We start from the raw sequence: 16967 nt of genomic DNA, 5'->3' as shown, positions 1-16967 counted from the left end.
AAACAAAACAGTAAATCAGAAATTTTAAAACCACTTTTTAGTGGAGGATAAATCCACACAAAAGAATAAAGTTTCAATACCAGATAGATAAATACAAAGGAGGAAAATCAAGGAGCAAACAGAATCACAAGTACCAATTCTATTCTGTGATTTCTAATTCTAGCAACAATTCAGCCAGCAGTAACATAGATGCTGTTGTTCTAGAAAATAAAAGCATTAATTTTTTCACTACAACTTTCAGACTTCACTGGAACAATTATTAAGCATTCAGATTATTTTGTATTAACAGGAGAAATGATTTATACATATACAAACATTAACAAAAGAGTCCTTCAAGCACTGCTGAAAGCCACAATATAGTTTGGGGGCCATATTTCAATGCACATAATGTTATGAGTAATAAAGAGCATATGACAGTACAGTACTCAGGACTGTTGACTGAGTACTCCACCTCTTCATACCTTCGAAGAGTCACTGATGTGGATGGGACTGCAATGACAACACTGACAGGCTTCTAAACAGGACTCCCTTTTGATTAATTATGATACAACTGTGATGCACAGGTAGCTTATAGACCTGATGTTTCCACTGTAATAGCACTACAGAATTCTAGGGACATTAAATACTAGAGTTATTTTGCCCTGCTAATTCTTCAGCAGAAAAACAGTTTTCTGACTGCATATTTGATGAACAGAACAGCTCTAAAGTACAAAGAAAAGGAAAGTAGTAAGTAAGCAAAGTGAACTCCCAAAGCTGATTTTTTACAGATACTAACAAGCAAAGCAGTTTGCAATAAATCAAAATCATTCTAAAACAAAATTAAATCAATCTGTTCTGAAGAAAATATAGCTCATTTTGAAAGTTTTGTTTGGTTTGTGATTAGACTTCAAAATGTTGAAATAAACCAAACAGATTCTAACGATATTAATTTGCAATACAGGAGTTCAAAGGTTTTGTCCTCTCCCCAGAGAAAGTAAATAAAAAGAAAAAAGAAGATCTTGCAAAAATAAACAAAACTAAATCCACCACCCAAAATATTCATAAAGGGAAGGCTTTTTCTTTTTGGATACTTCAGGAGGTCCCAGATCAGGGTAAGGATTCTATCCTAATGACTTCTACTCTCTTCATTTAGCTTCTATTCTATAGTCATTTCTGTGTTTTATCATGCAAGGTTATGGGCAGATTTTCTTAAGAAGTCAGGTTGAGTCAGAGGTAGCATTAGGATGCACTATAGTTGACTACAGTATGAAGTTCAAATGAACACATTATTCTTCTACAGGATTACAATAAGTGAAAGTGCCCAAAGAAAAATGTTCAGCCCTCAGTGCCTTGCACTAAGCAAAATTTTGAGAAACTGGGAATCAATGTTGGGAGCCAAGAAATAGCCATTGACTTCAACTCTTTGAGCTCCCTTAATGCACCAATTCAGGCTGGTTTTCCATGAAGGGCAGCACTTCACTCTCGTAGTAGGCAATGCCAAGAGACAGCAAGGCAATGGCAAAGATCAGGAGCAGGAACCTCCAGAAGCCTAGATCCTCTACAAATTCCCTCCAAGTGGTTTGAAAGCTGGACAGGATACTTTCACCTGGCTGTAGGGTGGGATAAGGAGAGAATGACTTTCCGTGGTATTTTCGCTCTTAGCCATCTGCATGGTCTCCAGTTTTGAGTGGGTTCCTCTGTGAAATCCTTTTACCTCCTGTTCTTCCAAAGATTCCAGCAGTTGGATGACATCTTTATTCACTCCCGTGCACTTTGCCAGTACTAAAGGAGTTGCACCATCATGATTGCATGTATCAACTCTTGGAAACCAAGAATTGAATGGAATCCACATGGCCACAGAGGTGAAGAGCTTGATAATCTGTGGCCAGCAGATCAGCAGCCATTTTATACAACAGATGGCAGATGTCTACATTCCCTCGGGCTGCTGCAAGGTGAAGGCCTGTCCTGCCTCTGCTGTCATGGATTTTTGAGTCAAAGCCACTTTTCAGAAGCCTCTTAGAATAGGTAATATCTCCATCAATACAGGTTTGTAGCAATGGCATATTAGTTTGAGAAGAATCATTTATAAAAACCTAGGAGCTTTTTCTAATGCAGATGGAATATGGGTCAGCTGTAAAATGAGACCTTCCCTCCAATGGTCACTCAGCAGTTTCTCTCAATTCTTAAGCAGGTTCAACAAAGCATTCACTAATATATCAGCAAGAATTTGCGAGACAAGCAGCAGTGATAGCAGCAGCACCTCTCTGCAGGTTGCAGAGGGAGTAGGCGCAGCCACACTATATTGTTTTTAATGAGTACTACTAGGATGTATGTAAAGTTTACTAAAAATAAATCTAATTATATAAAATAATGCATGTATTAATTACTGATATATTGTCATTTGTGTGCCATAGAATATAAAGTATATAAAAAGTTATTAATGTAATAAGGTAATAAATAACAAAATCTATGAACATTAAAACCTCAGTCCTTTTTGTTGATTTCTATGGTTTGACTTTGTTCCAGTCATACTGAAATCAATTGTGATAGGCTTTTGTTGCCCCTCAAACCAGTTTTTTGCTGTACCTTCTCTAGATGTGTGTGTACATTTCTCCCACTGTAAATGCACATATTTCTTATTAAGCAGTAGTTTTTCAAACCCATGATGAATCATCTTTGGCACTGTCATCCAAAATTTACCTTTTATCTCCAGCTCTCTGTGCAGACAAAAAGTAGTTTGCATAAAGTTGTCAAAAAAGTCATAGTTGTTTGTTTCACACTTCCCGTTTGCTTATGGGAGAATAAAGGGGTTGATAGTTTTTTCTTATTACATAATGTCCTTATGTGGTTTGGGAATGACTATGTTGAGCAAAGTAACACATTTTCTTTTCCTCTACTACATGACTCTCTATTGTGCTCATCTGAGGTTTTGTAAAATATAAGATTGATTTTGAAGTTCTCACAAGTCATTTTTTTAGTGCATTTTTATGAAGTTTATTTTTATTTGTATTTGTTCTTAGTAATATATGACATTCACATCCATTTTGATAAAATTTTACTAGCATGGAATATATGTTCTTCTAATTAGGTCCAATTCTTCTGGGTGTTCATGCTGGTGAAATTCACTTATGGATTTTCATATGTGTACATAGATAAATTATGTTAGATTTATTCTACTGTCTTTTCAATTCCTACCCTCTTTATACCATGATTTCTTTATTCATTTATTTGTTGATGTGCTTCTAGGTTTGTTTCATTCCTTAACTACTGTGAATTGTGCTGTTTTAAACATTAATGTGTCTGTGTCATTGCACTATGCTCATTTAAAACACTTTGGATATGTTGAATGTCATAACTGGGTCAAATGGTGGTTTCATTCATAGTTTGTTTTTACCAGGTATTGAACCCAGAGATGCTTAACCACTGAATCACATCTCCAGCCCTCTTAATGTTTTACTTAGGGACAGGATCTTACTGCATTGCTAAGGGCCTCAGTATATTGCTGAGACTGGTTTTGAACTCATGAACCTCCTGCCTCAGCCTCCAATGCTCATCCCTCCTTTTTGAGGAATCTCCATTCTGCTTGCTCAAATTTTTAGTCCTGCAGTGTATGCACATCCCCTTTTCCCCTCATCTGTGCCAACATTTGTTGTTTCATGTATTCTTGTTAATTCCCATTCTGTCTGGAGTGTAGAGGAATCTCAGTATAGTTTTATTGTGCATTTCTCTAATTGCTAGAGATATTGGTTTGTTTTTATATATTTGATGATCCTTCCTATTTCTTCTTTTGAGAAGAACATATTAAGATTTCTTGCCCATTTATTGATTAGGTTTTTTGGTTTTTTAATCTATGGATTAATTATAATCTTGGATTTTCTTTGCTGTTCCCTTTCTGATGTCCTCACATTGAAAATATCTTCCTTTTTTTTGCAAAGTATATTCACAAGAGTGTAGCAAATCAAATAATTTATTCCTTTGATTTCCTTTCAGTTATGTATTCTCATCAAAGCCAAGAATTTTCATCACAGCTGGGAATAAAATGTTCATTCCATCAGGTGATAAATGGAAGGTATGGAAACTGTGACATTGAAGACATATGCTTAAAGAAAGAATGGAAATATGTGGAGGAGAGTAATATTCAGGAATATTCTCATGGTGAATATAATAGGTGTGAGATAGCTGCATAATACAATTTTGATCACAAATTGATATCAAGAACATATGAAGACTCAGCGAAACCTCAGTTTTGCTAGTGAGTTTTGAGGAAGGTTTTGAGTGTCTTGAAAATTTATCTGCACTAAATTTTTGATAATATAACCTTGTGAAATGAAATTTGAAAATATGAAAAAATCTGTTGCATGCTTCAGTTCATAACAATAAACATTTAAACTGTAGAATTTCTTTAAAGTTTTACTCAAATATTTTTTGTAGATAATTGATTTAGTAATATAAAATAAATTACTAAGTCTGATCAGTTTTTTTAACATTATGAAGTATCTGTTGTTCTACATTCAACAAACAGTCCTTCCTTGTGTCAAAATACAACATTTTAATGAATGTAGGAAGATCTGTACTTATACATTATTACTTGATATAGAATCAGATATAGCTATTTGGTGAGAATCCTACATTTATCATAAAACTTTCAAGACCTTTTATCCAGGTCTGTACCCTAAATAAGTATGAGTGCCTTTGTATTGGTGAAAAATGTAAGAAATGCAGTAAAACTCACAAATATTTAATATTTTTTAAGTCCTAGAAAATATCATTGTGATCATTTTATAAAGAAGCTTTACAAAGGCAACAAATGCAAACAAGTATTTCATCAGTGCTCAAAATTTATCATTCCAAGCATCCATATGCAAGGAAAAGATTGCAAATATCAACAAGGTGGAAGAATTTTAAATCACAAGAATTATTCAGTGCAAGAACATTCATGTGAGAAGAATGCCATACAGATTGAAGAAATGTGTTAAAGCATTTAAGAATTTTTCAACCCTTTTCCACAGTAGTGATAAACCCTATAGATGTAAAGATTGTGGTAAAGATTTTAGTCAAAGGTCAGTCCTTACTAAACACAAGAAGAATCAAGCTGGAGAGAAGCCCTGTACTTGTAAAGAATGTGGAGAAGCATTTATTTACATCTTAAAACTTACTGAGCACCAAAGGATTCATAGTGATGAGAGATCATACAAGTTTGTAGAATGTGAAAAAGATTTTAAATATGCCTCAAGCCTTACTCAACACCAGAGGATTCATACTGGAGAGAAGCCCTACAAATGTACAGAATGTGGTAAAGCATTTACACAATTTTCAAACTTCACTGAACACCAGAGTATTCATAGTTATGAGAGACCTTATGAATGTAAGGAGTGTGACAAAGGCTTTAAGTATAATAGAGGCCTTATTCGACACCAGAAGATTCATAGGGTTGAGAGAACATATATATGTAAGCAGTGTGGGAAATGCTTTAGGAGTATTAGTGCACTTATTAAACACCACAGGATTCATAGTAATGAGAGGCCATACAAATGTAATGAATGTGAAACAGAATTTAAATAAATCTCATTCCTTATTCAACACCAGAAGATTCATACTTCTGAGAAGCCCTACAAATGTGCAGAATGTGGGAAAGGATTTATTCAGCTTTCACACTTTTTTAAGCACCAGAGGATTCATAGTGATGAGAGACCATATGAATGTAAGGAATGTGGCAAAGCCTTTATATATAGTACAAACCTTTTTAGACACCAGAGAATTCATAGTGATGAGAGACCATATGAATGTAAGGAGTGTGTCAAATGCTTTAAGTATAGTGCAGTTCTTATTCAACACCACAAGATTCATACTGGAGTGAGGCCCTACAAATGTGCAGAATGTGAGAAAGTATTTACTCATATTTCACAATTGACTCGACACCAGAGGATTCATATAGATGAGAGACCATATGAATGTAAGGAATGTGGCAAAGGCTTTAAGTTTAGTACAGCCCTTATTCAACATCAGAGGATTCATAGGGATGAGAGACCATATGAATGTAAGGAATGTGGTAAAGGCTTTAAGTTTAGAAGAGTTCTTGTTCAACACCAGAAGATTCATAGGGATGACAGACCTTATGAATGTAAGAAGTGTGACAAAGGCTTTAAGTGTAGTAGAGACCTTAGTCTACACTGGAGGGTTCATAGGGATGAGAGACCATATGAATGTAAGGAATGTAGAAAAGGCTTTAAGTACAGTTCAGGACTTATTAGACACCAGAGGATTCATAGGGATGAGAGACCATACAAATGTAAAGAATTAGGCAAACATTTTAAATTCATCTCTACTCTTACTCAACACCAGACTCTTCATACTGCAGGGAAGCCATATAAATGCAAATAATGTGGAAAAGCTTGTATTCATAGCTCACATCTTATTCAACACCACAGGATTCTTAATGATGAATTCAAGGAGTGTTGCAAAGGCTTTAAGGATTGTCCAACCCTTATTAAACATCACAAGGTTTATAGTGATGACAGACCATACAAATGCAAAGATTTTCAACTCAACACTTTCTTACTGCCAGAGAATTCATATTGGAGAAAATTCATGTGAATGTAAAGAATGAGGCAAAGCTCTTAACCGGAGTTTCTTTTTGTTTTTTAACTTGATTGGTTTCCCCTTTGATTGACTTTTTCTCTAGTGTACTTTCTCCCTCTGCTGACTTTCATTATTGTTTTTCATTTTGTCCTCATGGAATAGTTTTCTTAGAATGTTCAGTAGTCCGGTGCTTTCAATTTGTAAATTCTCTTAACTTTTGTTTATCATGGAAGAATTTTATTTCATCATCAAATCTGAATGTTAGTTTTGCTGGGTATAAGATTTTTGGTTGGCTTCCATGTTATTTTAGACTTTGAAATATGTTGTTCCAACCTCCAAGTCTTTGGTGTCTGGACTGAGAAATCTGCTGATGTTCATATTCGATTCCCCCTATATGAAAACTGATGGTTTTCTCTCACAGACTTTAAAATTTTGTCTTTATTTTGTATGTTAGACATTTTTATTATAATATACCTTAGTGTGGGTCTGTTGTAATTTTATACATTTGGTGTCCTGTAAGCCTTTTGTAATTGATTTTCCATTTCATTCTTCAGGTTTGGAAAATTTTCTGCATTATTTCATTAAGCAGATTTTTCATTCATTTGGTTTGTAATTCTGTGTCTTTCTCAATCCAAATCTTAAAATTGTGCTTTTCATATTATCTCATAATTCTTGGAGGTTCTGTTCATGATTTCTTTCAATCTTCTCTTTGTAGTGAACTTTACTTTCAGGATGAAATATTTTGTCTTCATTGTCTGAGGTTCCATCTTCCAAGTAATCTAGTTCATCTGTGATGCTTTCCATTGAGATTTGAATTTGGTTTAATTATTCCTTTATTGCAAGGATTTCTGCTTCTTTTTATTTTAGACTCTCCATCTCTGTACTGAAATAATCTTTTGTTTCCTGCATTTGATCTTTCAACTGTTTATTAAAGCAATGGTCCTTTGCTTAAATTTGCTTTCATATATCCTCCTGTATTTCACAGTTCATTTTAATTATATACATTCTGAAAACCATTTCTAACATTTCTTCTACAATGCAGTCAATGTATTCTATTAATAGAGCATCTTGATTTGTTTGGGGTGTATTCTTCCTTTATTTTCTCATGTTGTTCATGTGTCTTTTCCTCATGCAGCACAGATCTGAGTTATTATAATTTCCATCCTAGAGATTTCAAGTGTACCTGCAGGTTTCCCACACTTGACCTTTAAGAGAGATATCAATATTAACATTACTCAATGCAAATAGTAGGAATCCTAAACAAAATATCCCTTCCTAAAATGTTAACAGTTGTGTTACAATAAGCAAAGATGATGTGTTCAATTATCATTTACAACATAAATATTAGTTTTGCAATAAGGTCTACATTTTCTAATGGTGGATAGAGAACAGAAGAGGAGTGTAGGTTGTGATGTTAATGAGGTAGGAGGTGAGATTTTAGAGGTATTTGATCACAGAAAGTGTGAAAGACTAATCAAAAGAAGTTGGTTGTTAGCAGGAGGAAAGAGAAAGAGACTTCAAGGAAACAGATAAATAAAAGGAAAGTAGAGTGAGTAAAAAAAAGAAAGAGAAACATGAAAAAAAAGAAGAATATACAACCAAAATATAATACACTACTCAAATTCCAGTCCCAACATATGAAAACTACTTGATTTCATAAATGTTGGGGATTTGAGAGCAGGCAATGAAAAAAAAAATTAGGGGTGAGAAAGGATCCTTGAAGGAAGATTGAACAACTATTTCCATTGGAAATAAATATTTCTGTATTTCCTTTCTCATCTGATAAGTGTGGTTCTCCAGAGTTTGTTGGTAACTCCACCCTCAGGATGGTAAAAGTTACTACAGTTGGAAGTACTTGACTTGGAGGTCAGAATCCTGGAGGGTGGGTATAGCAATTGTCTGTCCCACTGGAAGACTTCACCTAAGAACTCTCCTTTGGAGTCCACTCATGTGATGCAGGACCCTGGTCTTAGCCCTTTACCTCACTTGTGGGTCCCAAAGTTCCTGGTCTCTTATTCAGACTGTAAATTATATCTCTCTGCCTCCATCCTTTTGACATACTAATCAGGAACTAATCTTCCTAGATTTTCTGGGTGCTGAGTGCTGGGATCTGGGTGCCTGTCCAGGAAAATTTTTCAGTCTTGGGCAGATCAAGACCAGGTGTTGAGACCTATGGATCAGCCACATACCTGCAAGTGCTGGGCCATGTTAGTGGCTAGAAGGTGGTTGGGAGCCTGAGGATTGAGAAGCTGGGAGCCCCTGTTGATTGCCATACCAGTGGGGCCAGTAAATCAGTGGATGCTCTACTAGGGAGACGTTGTGGAGCAGGTTTATGGCAGGTCCCAGCAAGTGTTCCCATGTTGTCTGGAAGCCCAGTGGGTGCTGGGCAGGTTGGTTGGGTGAGCTGAAATCAAGATGCTCTCATACCCTCTTCCAACCTACTGCCACCTTGCAAAACTCTCTCCTGCTTCTGCAACAATATGGTAGTTATTAGCACATCTAGCAGAGATATCTCAGATGTAACAAGGCAGCAGGGACCTTGGTGATATTATATCAGACCCTGGTATCCCTAGATGGAAGTAGCCACATCCTCTGAAGTCACATGAATTGCAGGTATACACCACCACACCTATTTTGTTTCTTTTAAAATTTTTCCTCAGAGTTAATTTTTTTTTTTATTGAGCAGTGTGTGTAGGTCAGTGATAAAGTCATTGCCTAGCATGTGTATAGCCCTTGGTTTCAGCCCCAGCATCACAAAAACAAATCAATAAATGCAATATAAGATAAAAATAAACATTGATGTGATTGCATCACTGTAGTATGCTGATTTTAAGTCCTTTTGATATAAACTGAGTAATTGAATAATTGAGTCAATTGGTGGTTCCATTCCAAGTTTTCTGAGGAATCTCCAAATTGCTTTCCATAGTGGTTGCACCAATTTGCATTCCTACCAGCAAATGCATGAGTGTACCTTTTCCCCCTCATCATCACCAACATTTATTGTTGCTTGTATTCTTGATAATTGCCATTCTGATTGAAGTGAGATGGAATCTTAGAGTAATTTTGATTTGCATTTCTCTACTTGCTAAGAGATGTTGAACATTTTTTCATATACATGTTGGTCAATTGTATGTCTTTTTCTGTAAATTATTTATTCACTTTTATAGCCCTTATATTAATTGGGTTTATTTTTTGGTGTTAAATTTTTTGAGTGTTGCAGCCACATCAATGTTTATACCAGCTCAACTCACAATAGCTACACTATGAGACTATGTTTGGTGTCCTTCAAACATGAATAAAGGAAATGTGTGCATTTATGTATATATAAATATACATATATATGTATATATGTAATGTGTGTGTGGGTGTGGTTGAATATTACTCAACATTAAGGAAAAATGAAATTAGGCATTTTCTGGCAAATAGATGAAGTTGGAGAATATCAGTCTAAGCATAATAAGTCAAACCCAAAAAACCAAAAGTTGAATGTTTGCTTGAATATATCAATGGCATTCACAATAAGGGGAGTGTGCTAGAGAAAAAGAGTTTCTTTAGATTAGGTAGAGGGGAGTGTAAAGAGGGGAAAGGGTATAGGAATAGAAAAAATAATAGAGTGAAACAGACATTACCTCTGAGAATGCTCCTTTGTTTATGATTGATCAAAATACATGAATGCATGCAGCTGTCTTGCATAATTAACTAGAATAAAAATTTAAAATAAATTTTGGATTGGCCCATAATAATAGCACCTATTTATGGTATACAATATGATATTTTCTTAGATGTACACCTTAGGTGTGAGAAGATGGGTAGAGATTGATAAATGAAATGTATTCCACATATTCTTATAGGAGTATTGTAGATACAGGTACCACATGTCAATCTTTAATTTGTTTTGATTTCTTGTTTAGTATGATGTAAGATAAGGTTCTAATTTCTTTTGTATGTGGATATGAAGTTTCACAAGCACCTTCTGTTGAGTAGAGCATAAAAGCTGAAAAAGGCTCACCATTCCCATTACAGATTTTTGGCATCTATAATGAAAGGGTGATGGTGTATGTATGGATGTATTTCTGGGTTTTCCTTCCTGTTTCATTTGTCTGTATGTTTACTCTTATTCCAGAATCACAATGTTTTAATTACTACATGTATGTAATTCCCAGGAAATTTGATGCCTTCTTCTTCTTTATCCTATAGAAGTCCTCATGGCTTCCTTTAGATTGCTTTGAATAGTATGGATATTTTAACAATATTGTTGCTCCCAATCCATGAACAAATGATTTCTTTCCAACTATTTGTAAGTGATTTAATTTCTCCAACATTGGAAGATTTTCAGTGTTAATGTCTTCCACTTCCCTTGTTATGTTTATTCCCATGCATTTGATTATGTTTCATGCTTAAGTTCTTTTTCATATTTAAACAATTTGATACTGGGAAGCTTTAATACTGAGCTATATCCAGTGTCATTTTATTATCTCTATGCTTATTACAGAAAGTATATATGATGTAAGAGTAATCATTTTAATTTTTAGTGGTATTAACTGCATTCATATTATTGTAGAACTTCAACTACCAGCCATCCTCAGTAACTTGTTTCTTTCAAAATCAACTCTATCATTCAAGCTAGAATTCCCCATTACTCTTCTTTCTGAGTCTCTAAAATGTGCCATTCTGTTTTCTGATCCTAAAAATTAGAAGAATCTAACTCTACTTTCTACATGTGAAATATTACAATAATTTTTTCTTTTGTAATACATTGAACTTGACACAGGGTGTTGAAGTTTCATCTTTCATGAACCATATGTCATAATTTCCTTCCCATGGAAAGCCAAATAATTCCAGGCCAGACTTTGATTACAGATTTATGTACCTGGGACATTGTGGTGTTTCTAACATTGGCTATGTGAATGATATAACTTTAAGCATAGGAATACAAATACTATTCAATCCCTGAGTTCAACTTTTTTCCTGCTGAGCACATAGAAGTACAATTAATGGACCATGTATTAATTTATAGTGATAAATGTTAACATATTTAATTAGGTAAAAAGGAGATTACTGAGACTATAGACTTAAAAAAGTTGCTGTAATTTTGTATGTATATATCAGTATGGGTTAACATTAGTCATGAAATTTAGCCCCACCTCCCAATTATCTTTTCCTGATATCAAGCAGAAATGTCAAATTTTGTGTCAACTCAGAGGTAAATGATTGAATTATCTATTACATATTTGCAGTCCACAAGTACAAAAGTAAAATGATTTATCTAAAAATTATAAAACCATGTATTTATTTAACCTAGAATATACACAGACTATGTCACGATTACAAAACTGTTCAGTGGCTCATTAACAGAACTCATCCATCATTTAATAATTAATTAATATACAATTCATAAGGGAATATATGCTATAAGGATTTCAAAAATTCATAAATCATTTCTCATTAGTGATTTACAGCAAAGTACTAATTGTGGATAGCTGCTAACCACCATGATGGGGCTAGAATCATGGACAGGGTCAATGTTTTGCATAGTACTTGAAGAAGAGATGATGCAGTCCAAACTATAGAGAAACATAAAGAATCCCATGAACAACAGAATGGACTGTGTGGCTCATTTTTCTGAGGATGCAGTTAAAGGCAGGATGGTACTGTGAAGGTGCTGGGATTACCTCTTACACTTGCACACGGGAGTCACCATGTACCCACTTGAGAGGCCCATGAACCCCAAAAAGACACATCACTGAATATTACAAATGTAGAAAATAACTTATGGGTCAAATTGTGTAGGATTCAGTAATAAATATAAGACCATGCATATTGACCATGGAGTTTATAACAGCAAAGATTGAGAAGTGGACACTGACTGACATGTAGAACACCCACAGGAAAAGAAGAAACATGGTCTCTGATGTGGACTTATGTTTGGGGTTTGCCAAGCAGGAGTTTCTGGGGTTGAGGTTGATCATCTGTGGTACAATCTTCTTGCAGGTGGCACAAATAGAAAATCCCCTCAACAACCTGTGCAAGTAGATTAGTGATTTACATTTGATGTCATCCCCCAAATTCTGAGACAAAAGAACATCTAGCTATAAGTTCCATGATGAACAGCATTTCTAGGCAGATGGAGCCAGGCGACCAATGGTCAGAACTGTGAGCTTGAGCTTGTGCTGTAAAAGGAATGGGAAGGTGAGGAAGAGAAGAAGAATGGTGTTGCCTGAGATCCGAAGGACCACATCAGAGAAAAATGCATATCTCAATAATGGTATCATATTGGAATCAAATGATAAGTGAGGAGAAAAGCTGAAAAATTCCTTATCGAAGATCTCGACAGATCCATCAATCTCAGCATACACATAGCTATTGAGTAGGCATGTGGATCCCTCTTGATTCATTCTTTCCTGACACCCTCTAGAAGGCATCATTTCCTTTTACTCAATAATGAATGGATTTTTTTTTTCTCCATTCCTGGTCTGCCACATTGCATCTGGTTTTCTGTACCTTCAAAATCATTTGTAGACTGGGTCAGGAATATCAGAAATTCAAATCCAGCCTCAGCAACTTAGTGAGGGACCCAAGCAATGTACTGAATTCTTGTCTCAAAATAAAATATAAAAAGGGCTACCAATGTGACTCAGGGATTAAACATACCTACGTTTACTCCCTTTTATAATTTTTCTTGTGTCTTAGAAATTATTTTCCCATTTTTACTTCAACTTGTGGTTTTCAGAGGCTGTATCTTAATTGATTTTTATATTTGTCATCTTGTGAATGGTCAGATACATATTGAATGTTCTACAATTTTTGATAAATTCAAAAGGGAGGATTGCATAATTAAATAATTTCACTGTCCTATAATGGTTAATTTGAATTGTCAACTTGATTAGAATAAAAGACACAGATGATTAAGAGGATTTGGGTGTGTCCATGAGGGCATGTTTAGGAATGATTGGAAAGCGGGATAGTTAACTGAAGTGGAGGTGCTTCTGTAGCATGGGCAGAACCACTGAATAGGATAGTAGTTTGGATGGAATAAAAGAAGAACAAGGAGGTAGATGCAGGGGCAAGATTGACTCTTCTTGAATGAGTTCTTGCTTGCTTCTTCAGTTGTCTGAGGATATTGGACACTTGCTTCTTCACTCTTCCAAAGTGGATTCTGCCAGTGATTCTCCAGGTAGTTTTTAGAAGCCTTGGTCTCAGACTAGGGTAGCACTGTTGCTCCTTCATGTTCTGGGACTTCCATTTCTTAGACTGCACAGCTACAGGTTCTTCCAGCTCTCCAACTGCAGACAGCAATTGTCGACTATTCAGCGTGTAAACCTTTCCCTTTACACAGTTGTACTTTCTGTTCAATCTTCCTGTAGAGATCCCTGACTAATACACTTCCCAACCAATGAGTCAATGAAGTAGACAAACCATAGATGTGTGATTTCAGAGCTGTCTTCATTCAGCTTTATTACCATAGCAAGTATCTTCATATACTAAATGAGCAAACGTTGATAAATGCATTTTTAGGACACATTGTTTGAATTTACAGGTGTGATCTTCCATTTAGTACAAGTGTGGAATGTGAAGAGTCTATAATAGTAAACTAGTCGACTTATCTATAGAATAGGGACAATCATATTATCTATATCCTAGAGGCATTATATATGACAGAAGATGAACTATACATACCAAGTATATATGCTTGGTTCCTTGTCTCTCCGCAATGCCGGATTCAAGCAGAGGATATCTGTTTCTCGGTGAGGCAGTTTTTGCTGCTTATGGATCCCCTGCTCTTTACCCCATTTGTCTGCTGTGATGACCTGTAGTCTGCCAGCATATCAACACCCTCTTTGAGAGCAGATTGCTCACTGTCAGGCGTCTATCATCCGCCATTTGCCTGCCTCTCGCCTGTCCATCCCCTGCCTTACCCCTATCCATCACCAAACGCTCGAGGTTCACCTCCCGATCATCCGAGAGCTGCCAGCAGACTGACCACAGACCGGCAGGGGAGAACCAGCTGCCTGCTGTTGCCTGGAAGTTTACTGTCACAGTACCTGCAGGTTTGATTGCACGTGGCTGCCGCTACTTTGAGACAACAGCAAGGCTCTGTAAGACCACTGGCCAGACTGACTGAGCCCCATCTCCAGGATCCCTCAGCCGGACCAATCACTCCCTGTCTCTGGGGCCCTCACATCAACTGACTGCTCCCTGCCGCCAGGACGCCCAAACCAACTGACTGCGCCCTATCACCGGGACACGAGAAAAAATGAATGCACCTGGCCTCCAGGATCCCACAACCACACCAAACACACCCGATCGTCAGGACCCCTACCAGACCAACTGCATCCTGTCTCCAGGACCTCCAGCTGACCACGTCCACCCCTGAGCTGCAGCTCCCCATTTGACAACATATTTGGAAGCCAGAGCAGCCATCTTGGAAAATCCTGGAAGCTGTAGCTCCGATCTTCATGTGGGTCAAATCCCATCCTGCGACGCCTGCTGGAGGCTTGAAGCTCATTCTCAGGTACCTCTCATACATCAGGCTACTGAACACTGGGAGGTTTCATTACAATATGACTATGATACAGTAGATTTTCTTTTTATTCCTTTTTTAAAAAAATAATTAAGTTTTTGTTTCTTTACATTTCTTGCTTTCTTTTCCTTCTGTTTACCTGTTCCCTCAGAGTCACTTTCTCCCTAATTTACATGATGTTATTGTACCCATAGGGGCTATTTGGTCTAGGATTGCATAGTGTCTGGTTTGGGCACTGCTAATATTGATCTCCCCTTAAAGAAAGGGTTTTGGAAACCTACAGGGCCACTATAAGCCTATAGGGGGAAATCTGCAATACCCCAGATCTGCAGTGCAACAGGGGAAGATACATGAACAACAGGAAAAACAAGGGAAGAAAATGATCCAAACAAATCTAGATTCTATAGTAATAGAATCCAATGACAGTATGTTAGAAGAAATGTCAGAAAAAGACTTCAGAGTATACATGATTAAGATGATTTACTAAGCAAAGGATGAGATAACAGAGCAATGCAGGCAATGAATGATAATACCAATAAGCTGAAAGAGCACCTGCAGGAAGCAAAAGATCATTTCAACAAAGAGATAGAGATTCTCAAAAAAAAAAAAAAAGCAAAAAACAAAAAAACGGAAATCCTTGAAATGAAGGAGACAATAAACCAAATAAAAAACTCAATGGAAAGCATCACCAACAGACTAGACCACTTGGAAGACAGAAGCTCAGACAATGAAGAAAAAATATTTAATCTTGAAAATGAAGTTGCCCAAACATAGAAGATGGTAAGAAATCATGAACAGAATCTCCAAGAACTATGGGACATCATGAAATGATCAAATTTAAGAATTATTGGGATTGAGATAGGCACACAGATACAAACCAAAGGAATGAACAAAATATTGAATGAAGTAATATCAGAAAATTTCCCAACCTGAAGAATGAAATGGCAAATCGAATACAAGAGGCTTACAGAACACCAAATGCACAAAATCATAACAGATCCACACCAAGGCACATTATAATGAAAATGCCTAACATTCAAAATAAAGATAGGAATTTGAAGGCCACGAGAGAAAAGCATCAGATTACATATAGGGGGAGACCAATACAGGTAGCAGCACACTTCTCAACCCTGACTATAAAAGCTAGAAGGGCCTGGAACAACATATTTCAAGCTCTGAGAGAGCATGGTTGCCAACCAAGAATCCTATACCCAGCAAAACTAACCTTCAGATTTGAAGATGAAATAAAATCCTTCCATGATAAACAAAAGTTAAAAGAATTTACAAATAGAAAGCCTGCACTACAGAATGTTCTCAACAAAATATTCCATGAGGAGGAAATGAAAAACAACAATGTAGGTCAGCAAAGGGAGGAACTACCTTAGAGAAAAACCACTCAAAGGAGAAACCAACCCAACTTAAAAACCAAAAATAAGCCAAATTACTATTAATACAAATCATTTCTCAGTAACAACCCTGAACATTAATGGCCTAAACTCATCAATCAAAAGACATAGACTGGCAGAATGGATTAAAAAGAAAGACCCATCAATATGGTGCCTGCAAGAGACTCATCTCATTGAAAAAGACATGCACAGACTAAAGGTGAAAGGATGGGAAAAAACCTACCTCGCACATGGACCCAGTAAAAAAGTGGTGGTTTCCATCCTTATATCAGATAAAGTGGACTTCAAGCCAAAGTTAGTCAGAAGAGATGAAGGACATTTCATACTACTTAAGGGAACCATAAATCAGGAAGACATAACGATAGTAAATATTTATGCCCCAAACAATGGTGCATCCCTATACATCAAACAAATCCTTCTCAATTTCAAGAATCACATAGACCACAACACAATAATTCTGTGCGACTTTAACACACCGCTGT

General features: G+C 36.3%; 1 long non-coding RNA gene and 1 pseudogene across 4 annotated transcripts in view; one reads left to right on the top strand and one right to left on the bottom strand.

The window, feature by feature from the left end:
* LOC306650419 overlaps nucleotides 1–16967 on the top strand; it is a 134828-nt gene that overhangs the window by 24459 nt on the left and 93402 nt on the right. The gene's annotated exons all lie outside the window — the stretch shown is intronic.
* Nucleotides 1413–6936, bottom strand: LOC306650449 (ankyrin repeat domain-containing protein 46-like; annotated as a pseudogene). Its single transcript has 2 exons — nucleotides 6892–6936; nucleotides 1413–2072 (listed from the first exon to the last, which is right to left on the bottom strand). The product of its transcript is annotated as an ankyrin repeat domain-containing protein 46-like (transcript).

Source organism: Sciurus vulgaris (genome assembly GCF_902686455.1).
Source record: "Sciurus vulgaris genome assembly, chromosome: 19".
Lineage (NCBI taxonomy): Eukaryota > Metazoa > Chordata > Mammalia > Rodentia > Sciuridae > Sciurus > Sciurus vulgaris.
The sequence above is the reverse complement of the archived record's forward strand: the minus strand, read 5'-3'. Positions and strand labels throughout refer to the sequence as shown.